Here is a 21,570-nt window from a genome sequence, read left to right as displayed (position 1 = left end):
TGGAAACCGCCACTTGCATAGGCCTTTATAATAACGTAGTCACCGGTTTATTTAGTATTTGCTAAAGACTTCCATCGATCAACAATGACTCGCAAATAGCTTTATAGGTTACATCCTGTTCGAAACATCATCTTCATAATTCTTCAACAATGCTTCAATACTCAACCCTTGGCTAGTCATTTTTTATAAAACCAATTAATATGTTCCTTTTCTGGCTATAGAATTGAATGCCAACTAATTAAAAACCACGAAAAGAGTCTAATTTTAATGTCATTTAAAATTCTTACCTTTTTAAGTTTTAAATCCGTTTAAATATTTATTTTCTTGTAATATACTCCACATGACATAAATTTGTGGCTAGCGCGATATCACTAAAAGCACTGATTTAAGTTACATGTGTACCTATTTTAGAAAGTCGTATTATTGTTTTTAAAATGTCGTATTTTAGGTTTAATATTCGCGTATTTTAAAGCGAACTATTTTTACCGCGGCGGAGTACATCGATACACTTAATGTTCCTGAAAATATGATGTCGCAGGTCGAGGCGATAGTATTAGATTTTATCTCAATATTTACTTTTGGTAAATTCAATTGTGCATTTTTTTAGTACGTCTAAATCACTGTTGTAACTACTTAATTTATAATATTCTGAATAAATTAAACTCGGTTGTTTCGTCTCAATTATTTTAATTATAATTAAAATTTTATACCGGGCGGGATTGAACCGGGATCACGTTTTTAGTAAATAACTCTGAATTGCGGAGATATATCTTTAAAGGCGGATGCACACATAGCCTTCGCGCGCGAAATTTCGCTGGCAAATCGCGTCGCGTCGCGTGAATTAAATAGAATGGAAGTCATGGCGCATGGGCGCGTGCGTGAAAATTCGCAGGCGAAATCGCTTGCGAACCGTATGTGTGTTTGGGCCTTAAGGGTCATCCGAGGGGTTAACCACTCGTGAAGTCAGGTGTACATTTTTTTGGAATTCCGATTTGAAGTCTTACTTGACAAAGTTGAAGTCTTTCGAAGTCCCGCAAAAAATAAAAATCACTTAATTCAGTATGAAATCCCGGAAATCTGTTGAAATCCCACAAAACAATTGTGAAGTCCCTTTGAATTCTTCAAAAGTTTCCTCTGTGTTGTAGGAAATCCCTTGAATTCCTTAAAAAATTAAGAAGTATCCCTGAATTCGCGAAAATCGGTGAATTCCCGTCGAATTTTGTAAAATGTGTCCCTTATAGCTCAAGTGAAGTCCTGTGAATTCTCAGAAAAGTCCGAGGCTAATTCTTCGAAATCCATCGTTGCTCAGTCCCCCCTTTTACGTTATTCTCTCACCTCATTGGCGTTATCTCTCTCTCTTTCCCGCCCCCTCCCTTTTGTTGACAAAGGGTAACAAGGGATGACTTGGGTCAAGAATGTCCTTCGTTATACACCACGAAAACTTTACCATACCTTTCACCTAAAATGACAAGAGAAAGTAAGAGTGGCAGTATGGTTTTCCAGAGAATCATTTTGAAATGAAGGACTTTTTGGTTTGCCCATAGGCTAAAGGCGAGGCTAAGGGCGAAACTAAAGGTAGTACAGTAGTTCGTACCTTATAGATCTCTTTGCCTCGTTCGGAGTGTGCCTCCATATATCCGATAACTTACCCTAAATAATGTATAAATGTAAATTCGCTTTAATAAAATTTTAGTTTTCAATACTTAATACTACTATGCACGTAATCCGGGGTGTAAATTCACTACTCTGTGCGTATTCCGGGGTGTAAATTCACTACTCTGTGCGTATTCCGGGGTGTAAATTAGACAAACATATGGGTTGGGATAGAACTTAACGGTGTACTTCTTTCATTGTACCTCATTGTAACCATTGCTTTAAATGTATTTCTTTGTCGCTGATGCTGGCCCAATAAGCGTCCACGCTTGTATATATTCCAGTTCAATAAATTCTATTCTATTCTACTCTCTACGTATTCCGGGGTGTAAATTCACTAATCTGTGCGTATTCCGTGGTGTAAATTCACTAATCTGTGCGTATTCCGAGGTGTTAATTCAGGACATTTTGGTGCGTATTGGCCAAACGCTCTATTCATAGCCAATATGACGTCACAATCAGGAAATACCGTTCAAAACCGCGACGGCACTGAACAAAGGATGGACCATCTAGACAAAAACACTACGATCTCAACGGAAAAAACTTTTGATACCCTAATTGATTGAAACTTTAATGAGAGTGGTAAGTCGGCTTCTCTAGATTCTTTGGCGGATAAGTTTTGGAGTATTCTAAGATCTGATATAGGAGTAGAATTACCACTTTACTTTAAGTATTTGCTTAAATTCAATGGTTTCGACTACGTGGTTAAACCAAATTAAAGTTGGTTCCATTTATTCCACGCCGATAACAATTGTGTTTTTTTCTTTAAAGAAATGTGTGGTGGAGGGGGTGATTTCTGAAGTATAGTGAAATCCCTAACTCTAGCTTGAAGTCACTTGAAATCCGTTGAAGTCAGCAGAATTCAGCGTGAAGTCTTCTGAAGTCTGCAGAATTCAGAGTGAAGTCTTATGAAGTCTGCAGAATTCAGCGTCAAGTCTTATGAAGTCTGCAGAATTCAGCGTGAAATCATGTGAAGCCTAAGAATTATTTGAAGTCAGTTGAAGTCACATGAAATCGTTGAATTCACTTGAAGTCCGATGTCGGGTGTACAAATTCATGTTAAGTTTGAAGAAACCACCTATGGACTGTGCGAAGGATGATAAAATACGCGAAAAATTAGATTAGTCCATAATTAAAAGGGATAATATAGCTAAATCCTAAACAAATTTGAAGAAATTAAAAAACTTACTAATAACTCGTACCAATAGGTCTTCGAGCAAACAAAAAACGCGAAACTCGGATCAAATTGATCTTCGAGTAATAAAATAAATTAAAAATAAATGAAATAGCCAGAAATTCCAACGGTAGACCGGTTTCGTTCTATTTGGAACTCATCAGTACCGTGCGGGAAATCTGGCTGGCGACTGTCAAATCTAAAAGAGAAACTAAGCCTAAACATTAAAAATTTCAAAATTCATGTTGAGTGGTTAACCCCTCGGGGTCATCTCGAAAATTTAATACCACTAGGGACAATTCTTCCGAGGAGAGGTATATTTTGGCTTGCCAACTTGTTTATTTGTTAGTTCAGCGACTGCCTTCCAGATAGTACGCTTCATAGTGTACGGGTGTAGGAATGTGAGCCTTTGTGTTGGATCACGCCCGGAAGGCGACCGGATTTTGATCGAATCTTGGCTTCATGCGCCTCTAGATAGTCCATCTCCGAACACAAAGAGACTCCTAACTAATCAAACTGATTAGCAAATTGAACCAGCGAGCCTGGAAGGTACAACGGTTATTATTATTATCGCCTAAGAGCTGGAGAATTTTACATTTTTCTCTTCCAAACACTCGAGCCCGTGGTCTGTCGCGAACGTGTCGCATATATCTAGGTTTAAGGGGTTTTCCCCCGAGGTCTTCGGTTTCCCCTTACATAAAAACTTGTTGAAGTTAACGGTAATAGTTAGTGTAGGGAGTTTTTGGCTCGCGTGGCTTTCAGGGCTGGCCACCACCCTCCTACGCATTGTAACCCGGCCACCTGAATTAATGGCTGAAATTTTAAAAAAGGCGACTTGTTTGCGCCTGTTTATCTAGAGTTCTATAGCTCTAATTGTTAAGCACTCTTCGGTTTTGTAATAACGAGGTTTTGTTCTAAAAAACCTGCGAACAAAATTTTTATATAGTTAATAGTTATTAAGATAATGGTACTTAAATATGGCTGAAATGCCCATACACGCTCACACAAAACACCGTTTATCTCGTAAATGGTTAAATCGTTCTTCACGCGGTTTCTTGTATCGTTTTTAGAAAAGTTAAAACTAAAAAGTGTATTTCATCGTTTAGTTAATTTTTAATTAACCTTGAAAAAGTACCTAAAATGATAAGTATTTAGGTAAACTATTTAAATACTTTAAAAATAGATATCACTCTCAAATTTATGGTACAATTTGACAAACATGTTTTCTCTCAAATGTAAAAAGAAATAATCAGCTATCTTAAATATACATTAAAATAATGAGCATTAAACTTCAATAATAATGCTGATACATATCAACTTTGCGCCTGTTATTCTAGAAAACCGTTCACAGTATGGCTTTGTGAAAGGTTTTAAGTTGCTCTGGAAGTTTCGTTTTAAAATTTGTGCGAAGCGAATTTTAATCGAGGGCTTATTTAATTTTTTATATGGTTACAAAATTCGGCAATATTTAACATATCTCGTCATCATTTTTAATATACTTCGGTACAACGAAAATCTTTTAGATTCATACGCTTCGTAAGTTTAACCTTATTTAATCGAATGCAAAACAAAAATTTAAAAAATATATTATATTTTGGTAACTTAACTAATTTTTTAAATTATTCGAATTTGGTACGTTTTCCTTTACTGCCATCTGCACGCGGTCGCTACCTTGTGGTAGTTTCCCAAACTAAAGATTAATAAAGAAAAAAATATGTGTAGATGGCAGGTTGAAGGTTTCCGAAGGGGGATTTTTATTTCACGTAGTGAGTGGTACTACTATAGAAGCCCCACGGAGGTTTTGGTAGTAAAGTTAGTAGGCAGGAAAAATCTTTTTTCCTCCCCCAAAAACTCGGACCCCTTTTTCGCCGCGCTTGTCCGTCAAAACTACTCTCCTCTCCGCTTAGCTTATCGTCACTGACTCTCGTTTGCGGTATTTCATATAGGGAATAGCTATCCGTTTCAGCCCACCTTTTCAGTGAGCTCTAAGGCATTCATACTACTCTCGCAAAACGTTGCTATTTCAGCCAGTGTTCCATTGTTGAAAGAGGCTACTTTTGATAAACTAATCTAATAGGGATAAAAGTGCTTCTTTTTATAAATCTGTTTGATCATTATTCTCTAACCCCTTCAATGTGTAATCGAAAACTGGTGTATTTCAATAATTTAACCCTATAAAACTCCAATAAATTGTTAAATTTAGCCTAGTATCCTTATACACGCATATTTCTAGACACTATTGGTTGCGAATTTGATACCTAATTTTTATTACTTAAGAATATTTGGAATGGTAATGTCGAGTGGTCAGACTAATTTTGGCGCCGCAATGGAAATTTCAAATTCTATTTCAATTTTATTTTACAATAATTAGTACGAGAGGTATGTACAGTATATCTCTTACTATATAGGTATACATCATAAATCATAAACTTTTGATAAAAGGATGAAAAATTACGCGTTTTGAATTTCGAAGTCGAAATTTCATTATAATTATAAATTTAAATGCTTATTTTAATTTCCATTAAATCTTAATTCAGTTGTGTATAATTAATAATTTCTAATTTTATATTTTTAAATTGTAAACTGAAGTTTATGATATCTTTAAAAACTTTTTTTATTGTATTTTTGTGCGTCAACGAGTTGTGGAAACGAACGGTGTGGGACAATAGCCTAATCCCTATTGTTAGGGTCCGCGTTTGGGTCGCTCTCGTTGCTTCCATTCCAACTCCGGTTTTTCTTCCCCAGCTCATGTCAAGGCGCACTTGAAAAAGAGGAGGGCCCTCTTGCATGGATTAAATAACCTTACAGGGATAGTTCTCTGGGGTACAATATTTGCTCCAGACGTACCCTGGTGGTCAGAATTGTCAACGACCGGAAGTCGCGATTTTACCGATACACGGGGGAAAAATTGCAAAGGGGGTGCAATCGTGATTGATGAAATTATTATTTTTGTAGGCCAAGGCCTATCTATTGAAAACTTGTTTACAGTTTGAAAGCCTATAAACAATTTAACTGAGGTACTGACCACGATTGAATATTTCAATTTCAAATGTAATAAAACCAACCGTTGGAAAAATATTAAATTCGCCAAAAGCCGCCGGCAGATGGCGACGTATCAAAAAATCTTGTTCCGGATTTGTATCGGTAAAGGGGGTAAAATTGAGTGGCCGGCAAAAATATCTGGCAGCCTCGTTTGAAACAAACATCTTCAACTCGTAGTATAGTAAAATGTATTAGAGAGAACTATCCCTGTAAGGTTATTTAATCCATGCCTCTTGTCTCATTGCTATAAACAAATTTTCAACCTAACCGAAAAGGTCATCTCCAAATATGTTTTAGCACTTTTAAAATAGTCGTTTTCATTTCCCCAATAATTAACGCGGTTTAAATTGTCCTTTGTTAGGTCCAGTTACCCAAGAAAGAGATTATCTCGGCAGGGGTCCCCCTTCGTTTGGAGCCACGCAACCCTTCGTAGCGTCCCATCTTCGTTCCCACGCTTCATCTAAGTGAACGGACGATAAAAAACCGAAAGCCAAAAAACTCTACTCCACGATTTACATTTTAGACAACAATCGAGTTAGTTGATATTCATCGAGATTTATTCATAACTAATGGGTTACATCAACATTTCAGTCACTTTATGATTTGATAATTCAGATTTAAAATTAATGAAAAAGTACTATAAGGGTCATTACGTATAACCCTTTTTAAAATTGATAAAAGAAACGATAGTTCGGAAACAATTTTTACACAATTAAAAATGGCACCGAATTACAACTTTAAATGTGATACGGGAATTTGAGTTATTTTGATGAAAAAAAAAAGCGATACAAAAAATATTTACAGATATACAAAAAAAAAAAACATTGAAATTGAAATCCAAAGAAAACGCTCAAAACTAGGCAATTGAAAGTCAAGCACAACCGCAAATCTTTTAATTGAGTTATTTTATATGGAAAAATGGGACACTACATCAGTGATTTAATTTTTTTGAGAAAATTGAAAAATTATATGGTGAGAGCAACACATTAAAAATGCTTGGAAAATTGAGGTAATGGTATTACAAAGTCAGACAAGTGCTTAGTCCTTCAATGATTCGAGTTGCAGATTTAATTTACTTTAAACAAATGACTCTTAAAAATAAATGAACTATAAACAGGTCGATTCTAAAAGTCAATATGAAAGTATTCACGCCAAATTTTTACATTTTGTGAGATTCTGGTCAGTTCTTATGCAAAGATAAAATTTTATTTTGGTTTCTAAAGCCGGATTTATCAGCTTTATATGCAGAGGGCTTTACATTACATGAATGCAAAACAAAATAGAAGAAGAAATGTGGAAAGCAATGGAGATGCGGTATTATAACAATGTATATATTTATAATGTCAATAAATAATGGATAGTGGTAAACCATAAAAATTGGGGATGATTCGTAAAAACCGATGGCCGAAAAGTCAAAAAATTCACCCTGATTAAAAAAAAATCGAACATGAAATTTTTGAAAATTTGTAGTTCGGATTATAACCGAATAAATCAATAAACAGCGGAATAAATAAATAAATAGCGGTATGTAGAAGAAATAAATACATATAAATAAATAGCTACATAAAAAATAAATAAATAAATAGCGGTATATAGAATTCAAAAAATAAATAAACAATTAGCGGTATATATAAATAACAAATAAATAAATAAATAGCGGTATGTAGAAATAAAAAAAATAAATAAATAGCGGCATAAATAAATAAATACATAAATAAAAATCTGCGTAAATAAATAATTAACGACGTAAATAGCGGTGTAAATAAAGAAATAAATAAATTAACGGTGGTGTAAATAAATATTTCTTTAGGTTTTCGAAGAAGCGGTTTGCGGTCTTTTTGAAATGCTCCGTTTAGGTCTTTTTGGAGTGGTTTCCCCGTCAATTATATTCTTTGAATTGACGGGGGTAAATGACTATCTTTTTTATTGATTTATTTTCGTTTTGTTTGGCTTTGCGTCCAATACGTATTGGGGTTCTCTAAGCTCCATACTTCTTTTAAACCGAGAGTCAACTATTTCTGGTAGCATACAGTTATTATCAAATGTGACTAATTTATCTTTCATTTTTTTTTCCCAAAAATCGTCATCTCTCTCGATTTTTTCTACGTGTATGCCATTTTCAGTATACACAACAAAATAACAAAATTTTCTTTTTGTAATATGCAATTGCCCTTGGGTTTGAAAATAGAAATGGTCATTTCTATTAAGTTTTAGAGAATTGTTCTCTTCTTCATCGTATGTGCAAAAAAAAGTTTTAGTTTGGCGTGTTTTCTTAGTTTTGGCTTGGAAATTTAATTCTTCGATATGACTAGGAATATCGAGAGGAGCGACAGTGCGATAGGTAAAAGGTGATTTCACTTCTACTATGGCGTCTTCGCCAACTAGACCATCCGGAGACGCCCCTAAAAACCCGTATTCCAAATCAATAAATATTCCACAATCTATTACGTTCTTTTCTTAGGATTTCTTTGGCTTTTTCTTCGCCTTCATGTCCATACGCAAATATGTAAACCATATTTTGGGAAGGAGGTTTTGGATAAAGGAGATCAACCGTTTTGCCGCTTTTTGTTGTAGATTTCATTTTACAGACGCGACCGAAATTAGACGCGGTGAGGCGATGTCTTCTCTGATCTGACCATTCTGACGAATTGCCTCGCTGCCTCGTCATCATCTCGATAGCGCTCTGTTTCTCCGGTGTCACCCTCAGCTCTTCTAGTTTTAGTCTCGCCAATTCAGATATGGTTTCAGGTAACATGTCGGGTTTCATGGCATTCTCACCATAATGCGCCTTTCCGTCGTCAACCGGGTGCGTTTTTCTAGTAGCGCCAACGAAAAGTTTTTTTCCTTTCGAAAAGACTGCGCTTAGAGTGCTGAGAGATTTGTTTTTTGCGTAAAAGTCTGATTGCTCTTTTTTTCAAAATAATGTTCGGACTCTTACCAGCTATTTTTCTAAAAAACTGAATTTGGTAGTTTCCCGCTCCTCTGTTTTTATTTATGGCAGCCGACGCGATACGACTGGGTATCGCGCCTCTCTTTCCCATGTCTTTTCTTTTACAACCGATATGCTTTCCTATTAAAGACATCGTGCTTTCGGCCTGGTTGCTTGGGTCGTTTGTAATTAATTTATCGGCTTTATCCGCTATTCGAACGGCAGCGGCTGTAATGTTCCTTCTAATAGGGGAAGCTACGCTCTCCCATTTACCACTATTTTCACCTCGTTTGTCGCAAAAACTGGCATCGCACGTTCTGTGATCTCCAAAATAATGTTTGGGCGCATTAACTATGTCTTTTTTCAAGGCAGGTACTGAGTGGTCAGTCGATGAATGTTTAGATATCGCGGCTCTCGTTCCCTTCGATATGTTTTTTTATTAAAACGTTATTTAAAATATTACCGCATTTATCTTTGTCTTTTTTTAAATTGTATAACGCTTTGGTGTAATTTTTTACGACGTGATTGGCGCATTCCCTTTTCGCAATTTTGTGCCCATAAACTTCTACTTTGCTTTGAAGTTCGTGCATGACGGACGAATCTCCATCCCCAATAAACACGCGATATTGCAATTTGCGCATCCGGTTCTAGCGCCAATGATTACAGCGAAGCCCGAATTTGAATTATAACTATGGTCGAAACTTCTTTTAATCCAACCTCCATCTACAATGACCGCGATAAAGCAAATATTATTGTAAGGGGCTTCGCAAAAGTTACCGCCTTCGGCCGCTAACCGGTACTCCTCCTGGCCAGCTAACATTAATTCTTCGGCTAAAAGCTTTTTCCACATTTCTCCAATTCTATTTTCAATTTGCATATAACTCGATTCAGCCATAACGGGTACTCCAAGTACCGAAAATACTTCGTCGACGTTGGCAAATCCCGATCCCACACCCATAAATCCCATCACCACTTCGTCATTAATTGACAGCTCTTTTTCGCCCTTTTCTTTTATTTTTGTCACATTTTCGGCTATTTTATCCGAATTCACTGTAAATATTTATCGGCATTGGTCGCATTCGAAATATAAACGGGAATAAAGGCCAACGCGCCTTTCTTTTAGATACTTTAAGTACCCGTTAGACTGATCGAAACATTTACCTTGCCGACCATTACATAAAAAGTAGTGTCTGTCCATTTCCCTAATTTGCTGGATAAAATAAACGGGGTCAACGATCCTACGGCCAACCAAAGTATCGCTATTTAATCCAGAATCTTTAAACGAGGGGTAAATTGACCTTATAAAACCTGGAGATTCGGGAGCTCTGGTTGTGATATCATTATTTAATGGTTGCGCGACTTTCTCATGACTAGACATTGACTGCGTGCCCTCCTCTTCATTTAACGTTGACAGGTTTCCCAATTCTTCGTGAATCGTTGACTGAGTGCTCTCCTCTTGATTGCACGTCGACTGGTGATTCTTTTGATTCAACATAAAATCCTCCGTAATTTTTTTATCCCTGAAAAATATGTATATATTTTTAAATGTAAAGCAACGGTTATCCACCTTTTACGAATTAACTGTACTCTTTTTACAGTTTGGTTTTCTCTCGGGGGTGGGGTAGGGGGTGAGTTACCTGGAAATGGATTTTATCTATCTCGTTTTCGCCGGTTCGAACAACGTACCCTAGTTTTAAGGCGAAGCACTGCGATGCCTAAGGCGAAATTATCTTCGGCGATGTCACATTAGTATCGCGAATGTCAGTCCTTTATATAGATCCCGATTCAATTCGCGCAGTGTTACCAGTTCTTAGCCACGTAATGATAATAAAAGACTATAAATAACAAAATTATCGTTGGGAGAATATGAAGTGTCATACTTAAATCATAATGTTACTTATGATAGTATACATTAGACAGTTTTAGTATACAGGGTGTCCTTTTTTTATTCGAAAAAGTTAGAATGTAGAATTTTTCAGTGTGAATTGTCAGTACTGGGGGCCATTGTTGTACATAATTTTTATCGATTTTAAAAAATTTATTTATTTATTGGAGCTAGTAAAATTTTGCCAATGAGAAAAATGTAGAGCGACATCTAAAACATAAGAATAACGTTTGGTTGTTGAAAACCAAATAATTTTTCACGAAATAACACTGCATCCAAAAGATTAAAGTTTTTGATTTTTCCAATTATTTTGTTTACCCATTTAGTCAATTTTCAAACGCGTGTAATTTCGTGAAAAATTATTTAGTTTTCAACGGACAAACGTTATACTTATGTTTTCGACGTGGCTCTACATTTTTCTCATTGGCAAAATTTTACTAGCTCCAATAAATAAAAAGTTATTTTTTCAGAATTTGAAAATATTTGTTTTTTAAATCAATAAAAAGTATGTACAACAATGGCCCCCAGTACTGACAGTTCACACTGAAAAATTCCACATTCTAACTGAAACGGTTATTAAAAAAAATAGCTTTTCCTGATAAAAAAGGACACCCTGTATATCTCTCGCCAAAAGCTTGTCAAATTGTCGAGAATAGACCAAGGGGCTAACGACCTGCCAAAAGTACACCGAGTACAGAGAGTACAGCCTTTGGTAGTACAAAGTACGCTTACGCTTTTTAATACAGTCAAAGCTATGCTATTTGAAATATCGGTAGTTTTTCGGCAATTATGATTAGAATTCCCGGTTTAATATAACTTCTAGACGTTGTTTAGTAAATATATCGAAAAGAAGACGCAAAAGACACTTACTTTGATAGATTGTTTTCCCATTTCATACGAGAAGCTCTCTTCTTGGCGCGATTTGACGTTGGTTTTTTATTCCGTTGTCTTTCCATGACGACTCTTTACTGGAGTTCTACACTGTAGGAGAACGCGAGATCACGGTACTTTTTTCAGCAAATGTGTTGAAGTAAACCAAAATATGAGGAATGATCAGGAATCCTCAATTCCTCATACTTTCGGCCGAAATTGGAAAAGCCCCTTTTTTGGGGGGGAAATATTTAGGGATTAAAGTAGTGCTTTTGTCCATGTCTTTAGCCTGTTGTTAGGCCTTCCTAAGCTTTTACGGGCAGGAATGGAAATATTTGGTATTGGCCCGCAGCTTTTAGAGTGTTCGGACAGATTGGGGTGGGCTAAAAGTGGTAACCCATTACTTTTAAACTCGTCAGTGGCGGCGCCATTTATACGTGTATTATTGGCGCCAAAATTCTGATGGAAGGTGCCAGGGTTTTTGGGGTATTTTATGAAAGGAAAGAGGATATTAGGATAAGGATTAAAGCGCTGATAGCTAAAATACGTGACCAACCCATTTGATTTCCAAACCAAATGTTCGATTGAGCCTTGTCAGAATAAAGTTGGTGGATATATATATATATATATTATCTCAAAACAAAAGAGGGGCCGCAGACGAGGCTTAAGTGAGACCTGTGGACGGAACATCCTGTTTATGACGTTTTGAACCACGTGACTGTCATTGAAATATACAGGCGGAAGTAAGGAAACGGATGTTCCGTCCAAATGCTGAGTTGCCAGGTAAAAATGTTAATTTTCGGCCCCCCAACTTTCAACATGGGTCTATTTATTTATAATTTTAAAAATAACTGGTGCTCTTAGCCAACTTGTTAAAATGTTGCTCTCTACATCATGAGATATAATATTCTTCACACGGGCGAAATAATAAAAATGCAACATGTTCAAGCTAGACTCCTCCCTTTTATAAAATCAACTATTTAATTCACAAATTGTAATATGATCAAAGGTAATAAATCCCAGTAAGTTCTAAAAAACCAATATCCGCACGGTAATGTTGAAAAAGCACCGCGAAATCGTATTACAGTGATTAAAGTTGTGAATTACAGAAACGCAAGGAGCGCCACGAAACCCTGGGTAGGAAGACTTCGACCAAAAAAAGAACATAGCCATATCAGAGCACACGTGTGTACGTAATATCAGGAAACTATATAGGTATACACTTGGAGTGTCTAAGGTTCCATTGGGACGGTGTGACGAAAGCGCGTCGAGAAAAAGGCGGGGCTTAACTACGTCGAGTGTAAGACATAACAAGACATTTCAAATTCGTGGCTCGAGGTTTAGCGCGAAAAGAATGCGTCGCCATGGTAACAAATAGGTGATCTTCGAGCGCAAAAAAAGGCTTACCAGAAAATTGATTTAAAAACCTCAATTTGTTATCGTACTGAAGTGTTATGGGTATTTATAAAGTTATTCGTTAAACAAATGTAGTGATACCTAATTTCAAAAAGAGAAAATTAGGTAAGCTAATATATAATAACTGGGACAAGGCTCAATGAAAAGTTTTGGCAGTGCTACGTCACTGTTTTTTTTTCAATAGTTTTTATCGTGGGGAGAAAAATATCACCACAATGGCGGCCATGGCCAAAGCTACGGCCAAACCTCAATTTATTATCTTACTGAAGATTTATAATGTTATCCGCAAAAACAAGTAAAGTGATACCTAATTTTAGGTATTTATATGGTTAAAAAAAGAGAAATCAGGTAAAGCTAATATATAATAAACGGGACTAGGCTTAATGAGACGAATGATAAAATACGCAAAAAAGTAGATTAGTCCATAATTAAAAGAGATAATATATCTAAATCCTAAACAAATTTGAAGAAATTAAAAAACTTACTAATAACTCGTACCGATAGGTCTTCGAGCGAATCTCGGATCAAATAGATCTTCGAGTAATAAACTACATAAAAACTAAATAAAATAGCCAGAAATTCCAACGGTAGACCGGTTTCGTTCTATTTGGAACTCATCAGTACCGTGCGGGAAATCTGGCTGGCGACTGTTATATCGAAAAGAGAAACTAAGCCTAAACATTAAAAATTTCAAAACGCGTTGCATAGCAACGGAAAGCCGAAAAGGGGGGAGTGTGGTGAAGAATTGTATATTTCGCGTATTTTATCATCCTTCTCACAGTCCATAGGTGGTCTCTTCTAACTTAATGAGTCGAAGTTTTCGTCGAATTAGGGTAGCGAGGTGCGACAGTTTATCTTTCGCGCTTTCTACGAGCATCATCACGGCTGCCAAAATCTTCCTTAGACATTCCAAGTGTATACCTATATAATTTCCTGGTAATATATATAAACTAGTAAATTCGGGCCGCAAAGAGTTTCGCGCAAGGGATAGAAATATTACCAAAGGGACAAGAACTAATTCGGGGAAAACATGGCACCCGGAACTAAGTTTAAAAGGTCGCCGATGAGAAATTGCCTATATTGGGCGATTCATGAAAAAAAAAGTGCGGGAAATCGGAATTATTATGCAAAAAAAGACTTTGAATTTGTTGAAAGGCTATGGGAAACAATATTAATTTCAAATAGAACCAACTTGAGATGTAAAATATTTTATGCGTACAAATTTATTTTAAATAAGTTTTAATTATGACTTATGAGTAACACTTATTAAAACTTATTTCCTACGTAAACGTTTTTTAAGTTTAATCGCTAAGTTTGAAATTCTGTTTGATAAACATTAATTAACTTCAGTGAAATTTGTAAACTTTTATTTATTATTTAAATTTATTATGTCTTCCAACACATTGAAATTTCGTGAGTGACTGATTTTTCTCGATTTGAACTAGACCTATTGAATCGGCGTGTTTTACCGAAGAATCTCAATCTGTCTTACGCGCTACAAAGATAGGTTAACATTTTAAGCGTAAAAGTAAGCATTATCTCTTCTGCCGTAGGCACTAAACAAAACGCTGAACATAATCCTTTACAACCGCGAAGTCCGAGAAAAGGGTCGACAGTCGCTACAATAGAGGGGCCACGAGGGGGAAGTAAAAAGAATGTTTTAATCCTGTTTTTTTGTCCAAGAGGGGGGGAACTTTAGGCCTAAAATATATGTAAAGAAGAGCAACGGGTCACCCTGGAGCGATATTGTATGTCTAAGCAATATACGGCTATGTCGTATCCTTCCTCGTGCCTTTCCACCCCTTACCAGGTGACGCACGGCAAGACCTCATCCCATAGAGTTTCTATAGGAGGAAACGTTTTTCACAATCATTCTATCTGGTTATATTAAATGCGACTAAAAGTTGAAAATATTATAATAATAAAACAAAAGTATTATTGTATTATTAAGTTAATTTATTTTTATAAATACGAATCAAAGGAAGAATTAAAGAATTCTGTGTATTTTTTGTCATTTTATAAATTTAAATATATCGGTTTTGTAGATGGCGTAGTAAGATTGGAACGCCCGCGAAAGGTGTAACGGTCAGCGCCATCTGTTGATTTTCATTGGTAATAATAGTCTAAAATCGAAAAGTTCCAACAGAACTCTACCGGAATTTTTTGAGCAATTTTCCGATTTCTTCGCCGCAAAATGACAAATTAGCTGAAAGGATGTGAGCAAATATTGTGAGCAGCTTAAAAAAATGAATAATAAGAGTTTTCTTATTTCAATCAGTGATTGTTCATGGCGCGGTGAGCGAAATCGGCTGATCGACGAGCTAGCCTGCTCAATTTTAAGCGCTGTGTCCTCTGGCGGCAGGATAAAACGCTGACTGAGAGTTACCTATAATATTTCTTTGCTACGTTCTTTTGGAATTTTCTAATTCGCCTGTTCCAATAATGTATAGGTATTTTTAAATAACTTCAATAGTTATGACATGCGTTTTTATTTTATTGCAATAGGTCAATTTGGTACTTTTGTGCGGGACTAATTTTAAGAACGATTTGCTTTATCCAGTCACGGACTTTTAAGCCGATAGATGGCGGTAATGTTATTGAAACTGGCAAAATTTTATCTAACTTTCTTAAGCTCATTTTAATAGTTCTTTTTATAAAGTAACGTGGCCTTCTTGTTGAAATGTTGCTCTTACGTCACAGTCTCTTACTTTGACAAGCCTACGAGCGCGCGCTACAGTCGCGAGGAATATAGCTTTTTCTAGAGCGCGTGCAAATCGCTCGTGCGAGGAATACACTAATGTGACTAATGTGACGTAAGAGCAACATTTTAACAAGTTGGGCAAGACCACTTTTTATTTTATAAAATCAACTATTAAAAACCCACAAAAATCGCGCGATAAAAGGGTGTGACGCGCGTGAAATTTATTTGCGCGTAACCAAAATATTGAATTTCAGAGGCCCGCCAATTTTAGTCTTAATCTATTTCAATCGACGTGCGCCAAATTTTTTAAAAACAACCCAAAATTCCAGAGAACATGGCGGAAAAAATGCGGAATTCCATCACGCGTCTGATACACTTGGACGAGGGAAAATTCACCAGGAAAGGGGACATGGATCTTCGAAAAGCGTTGATTTTGGAGCTGCTACAAAAGACTGAAGACACCGTGACAATCTTGCATGGCGCCATACATTTTTACAGAAATTCTTTGAAAACTTTGGTACAAACGGACAAAACGTACGGTAAATTCTTCCCCAGAGAACTGATCGACGAAGCCTTCGGGGCATACCCATCCATGCTCTCCAAGACGAAAGCCTTTGCCGGGAAACTACGCAAGAGGTACAAGGATACGCCGTACTTGGCCGTCCAGGACATCGTCAACGAGTTCTTCCATGACCACAAATTACACCAAGCCTACATCAACCAAGCGAAACACGCCAAAACGGTACGTTCGATGGTCAATGCGTTACTGAAAGAACATGAATTCTTCAGGGACTTCGATCAACTACGACAACGACAGATTGCAAAGAACGTCGTCGTTAAGCGACCATTAGATCTCGTATCCGTTCTCTGGTACCCGAGGGTCGCGTTGTTGGAATACCTGAACCTCCTTTTCTACTTGGAATCGCGGACACCTAAGAAACACCAAGATAAGCGAGAGCTGTTGAAGGCCTGTACGGAAATTGAGCTCTTGCTCAAAGCTACCAACCCAACCAAAGATGAACTGAAAGCGATTGAAGTTATTAAGAATCTGACTTATTAAAATTGTACTGTTGGTATTATGTATTTTGTATTAAACATTAATAAATTATCAAAAAAGGACGTTTAATTGAAAACACACGGTGGTTATGAACAACTTATATAAATGCGCTTCATTCCCAAAACAAAATGGCGCTAGCATAAATTCTTCATGTCTTGTTTAACTTGTTAAAATATCCCACGCGCTCCTTAATATTTTAGCATAAAAGACTCGCGCATTTTTCAGGGAGCACGCGCAAAATCGCTCGAGCCCATTTACGCTAAAATATCAAAACGCTCGTGGAACGTTTTAACAAGTGGAATAAGACATAAATCTTCACCATTTTCCCAAGGGCTTTTCGGCTTTCCGTTGCTATGCAACTCGTTTTGAAATTTTTAATATTTAGGCTTATAGTTTCTGGGTCATTCTACGTTTTATACATCAAAATAAAGCATATTTTAAGCGAATTTTTATGAATGTTTAAAATCGAAAATAAAAGTTTGACCTCATAGCGAAATTGGCCGTGAAAGATGACCCCCCATTGATTAAAAATCACGAGGTTTTAACTTACTATAATAAAACGGTAAGATTTAGAAAACAAACGTCAATGTTTTCGAAATCAGCGCTATGTATTACCCTAAAATCCTAAGTTTCCTAATTATCATCGAAATATTCTTCAATTTATTATAGAAAATGTTTGAGGTTGCGAAAATGAACTCTTCAAGAGTTTGAAAAAGTGACTTATTTTCGAAGGGCTCTAGTTACGGAACAGTATAAAAAAATTAAATCCCTACAATCCACTAAAAAAGTTCTTAAAAATTTAGTTTTAGAAAACTACTGATTCTTGTTTAATTTAAATTTAAATTGTTATTTCTATGTTTTAAATTGTTAAAATTAATATATTAATGTATAATTTTATATTTTTCATTTTTTTAAATACATACTTAAGAGGGCTATAAGTGGCAAGATGACTTGGCCCTCGAACACCAATTGATGTATTATGGTAAATAAATAAATAAATTGAAATAAATTGAAATTGAAATTTCGCCAAAAATTTAAATTTCCCCATGATTGTGGCCCTAGTTTAGGTGTGTAAAATAAACAAGTTGGCAAGCCAAAATATACCTCTCCTCGGAAGAATTGTCCCTAGTGGTATTAATTTATCGAGATAACCCTTAAAGATATATCTCCGCAATTTAGAGTTATTTGTTAAAAATATTAACCCATTTCTATCCCGCCCGGTATAAAATTTTAATTATAATTAAAATAATTGAGACGAAACGACCAATTTTAATTTATTCAGAATATCATAAGTTAAGTAGTTACAACAGTAAGTTAGACGTACTATAACAATGCACAATTGAATTAAACCCTTTTACAGAACAAGTTTATCAGTTAAATATAATACGAAGCAAATTTTATTGAAAGAAATATCTACAGAGGCTTTTTGGAATTACTCGCTTACGAAATACTTGCCGCATCTTTAACGCTCATTTTATTTCAACACCCGCCCTTGATGAAGATACCGTAGATATCTGGTAGTGGACGACTCGTTCACTTCCTGTTGACGTTGTGACGCATACCACATGAAAAACACCAATGCCGTCCAATTTCCAATATCATATAATGACTCGCACACCCAAGAAATCATTGACTGCGTTAGAAATCGTAGATATCCAAATATCCACACCAAATGTATTTACAAGAAGCAAAAACCTTACCATCAACAAAGCACAGAGAGCCACTTGACTAACCGCCAGCTCTTAAAGCAATTAACGTTAAATTATCTCCTTTGAATTAACAGAACTATATATAGGTCGTTAAGAAAGTGGACCACCCACAGGGTCTACCCTTTAACCCTCTAATCTCGGCTGACTGCGCTAAAACAAGATTTAACCTTTAAAAAATACCAGATTAGGCCTTCATAAATTCATTAATAAAAAAAGACTTTATTACCTATTATGCTTACGATGCCTGTCTTAATTTCAGTGAATCTAAGCAGCTATCGGTGGTTCTGTGGTAGAGCGCTCGACTGCCAAGCCGAATGGTCTGGGTTCGAAACCTGGGTGGCGCATTTGTTTTTAATCAATAGAGAAACGCTAAATTAGAATTTCTTCGATGCAATAATTTCAATTTCAATTCTATTTCAATTAAACCAAAATTTCGTACTCTATTAAATACGCTTCCGATAAAGCTGAAGGTCTAATTTTCAATAAGGCGTAAGAAGTGTCGGTGGTTCTGTGGTAGAACGTCCGCCTGTCAATCAGGAGGTCTCGGGTTCAAATCCCGCCCGATGCGATCGCAAATTGATACTAAGACGAATACCGTGTACAACTGGTGGAAACCCTGCCATTGGACGTTGAGAGGTAGCATTACACTCAGCACTCGGTCCGTCCCAAAGTCATTATGAAGAAGTTGGAGAGAAAACGCCCATATAAACACAACAGACTCAACATGCACATCCATCAGAACACAAACACAACAAATTCAACACTCACAACCTACGCATAAACATTACAAAAACCGTAATACACCAAACCGTCACGACGGTGAGCGAAAAAACACCATCCAAACCAAACCGCAAATGCATCCGTTAACGCTCACCGTCACACGGTGGTTTTGCCAACCCTTTGAGAAACTGCGTACGCAGTGATTACACTTTGCACCGAAAATGCGAACGCGTTCGCAGTCCTGACAGACAGACACACCCACAGACAGACACGGTCGTTGTATAACCCCTCCTAGGGGACTTTGTCCCCTCGGAGAGGTAAAAATATATATAGTATCATTAGAAAATTGATATCGTGAAGTCATTAGAAAACAAATAGTAATATAGTAAAATTGTAGTATAAACGTTTATTTGTAGCATTTGTAAATAGAAATATAAGTGTAGAATATAATAGAATGCAGCGCGTGAAAACTGTACGTGTTTCTTAAAGAAGAGTTTTATTTTTTATTGTTAGATGCGAATTGCTGTAGCTCGAGAAAAGACGTTTTAAAATTTGTATCTCGTGATAAATCTTTTTTCAAAAGGGACTTGTTTTCCGTTAGGCTTAGTAAAAATAAAGAAAATTCGAAAAAGCGTTAGAGCCTGTTCGTCTCACACCAAACCAATCGGTGTTTCAGTCCGCCGATAACCGCTCTCCCTCACTAATTCCAGGACCTGCTTAAGTTTTATTACCTAAGGTAAAATAGTGGGAACAAAAAACTTCAAACTCCCAACAAGGTGGTTTAAATTTAATTTGAATCAGACGACCCATGGTTGCATGAGTTGCCGATTTGACGTGGAATGACCCCTTCTCTATTCGGTGTTTTATAGGCGAAAACTATTCGCTACAGTTTGGCTGTTATTGTATGGAAGAAGTTGGTAGTTTGGGGTAAAAGGTGTACTCTTTTCGTCCCAAAGCGAGCGAATAGTTTTGGCCTAATGTCGCAAGCCAGATTCCCCGCACGGTACTGACGAGTCCCAAATAGGACGAAACCGGTCTACCGTTGGAATTTCTGGCCATTTAATTTAATTTAATTTTCACTCGAAGACCTATTTGGTCCGAGTTTCGCGTATTTTTGTTTGCTCGAAGACCTATCGGTACGAGCTATTAGTAAGTTTTTAAATTTCTTCAAATATGTTTAGGGTTTAGCTTTATTATCCCTTTTCATAATGGACTAATCTACTTATTCGCTAATTTTATCATCCTTTACTTTTAACATAAATAAAGTTCATGCTAGCGTGTATTTCCCTCGGTATTTCCATAACATAAAATAACATAATGGCACGCTTTAAATAAATCAAGTACAATATTAACTCACAATTTTTTGTCAGTAGAACAACAACAAAGCACTCGTTAGAGAGATTCTGTCAGGATGACATGCAGCGGTTGAACCCGTAAGTTTTCGGATCAGCTTAGATAGACGGAAGACACTCTTAATTTAATATAATGGGATATTCGTAAATCAGAACGAGTTTTTCAAAATCTTCCTTCTCAAATCCACTTCTTTCTTCGACGATTGGTCTCAGTGGAAACGGGCTTCCCTGGACACCATCTTAAAACCTTCCCTGACTGAGTGGAAGTTCTTGGCATAGTCTTTGAAACATCGCATCAAGGGAATATATTCTTTTATCGGGTACGAAATAACGACTTTGACTTATCACTGTGCCATAATGACATGCCAGATAACGATATCGATGGAAATTCTTATTTTTGTCCCCCGGTCGTTATCGGTACGGAGGTATATAAATTAAATATTGTGTCGTTATATTACATATAATATCGTAAATACAGCCTAACGATTTCTTACGCGTCCCTCTTACAGACCAATAAGAAAAATTTACCAACGACGCGTAAAATGTGATGCTCCTTGTCGTAAGAATTAATGCTTTTGGAGGAGGTGTTTTCAAAGATGTGAAGCAAGGAAGTACGTACATTTTCGGAATAAATATAGTTACTTCTATTACTTATAGTCTTATACTTAACATTTTCAGAGTTTGACAGACAGGAAGTCTCATAGCAAGACGCTCCAAGAGCAGCCAGGTTCGATCCCAGCTTGTAGCACTGGGTGAAAACTCTGAACCACTCTTTCTGCGTGGAGTTTTCAAGTTCTCTCCCCACTGGTTAAAGGGGTTTTCCCACGAGATCTTCGGTTTCCCCTTCTCATAACATTTTTTAAATGTAGGGAGCTTTTGGCTCGCGTGGCACGAAGGCCTTGCCACCACCCTCCTATACGCGTTGTAAACCGGTCACCTGTTTAAAGGCATTTAAAGTCGCTCGATGACATGGGTGGTGCCTTGGGTATTAGCAAAAGTAAATTTAGGGGAGAAAGTTTTGCACTGCCCCCTTCTTGTAGCTTCCACTGTGGTTGCTATGCT

General features: G+C 36.6%; 1 long non-coding RNA gene across 1 annotated transcript; it reads left to right on the top strand.

Moving 5' to 3' along the window:
• Positions 1–19,691: 19,691 nt before the first annotated feature.
• Positions 19,692–21,212, top strand: LOC149949251 (uncharacterized). Its single transcript, XR_016479934.1, has 5 exons — positions 19,692–19,892; positions 20,530–20,589; positions 20,662–20,828; positions 21,018–21,119; positions 21,187–21,212. It is a non-coding gene; the product is annotated as an uncharacterized LOC149949251 (long non-coding RNA).
• Positions 21,213–21,570: the final 358 nt, after the last annotated feature.

Source organism: Leiobunum rupestre, chromosome 3, assembly GCF_980474605.1.
Source record: "Leiobunum rupestre chromosome 3, qqLeiRupe1.1.hap1, whole genome shotgun sequence".
NCBI lineage: Eukaryota > Metazoa > Arthropoda > Arachnida > Opiliones > Sclerosomatidae > Leiobunum > Leiobunum rupestre.
Note: the sequence above shows the minus strand (reverse complement) of the source record. Positions and strands in the feature narration are given on the sequence as shown.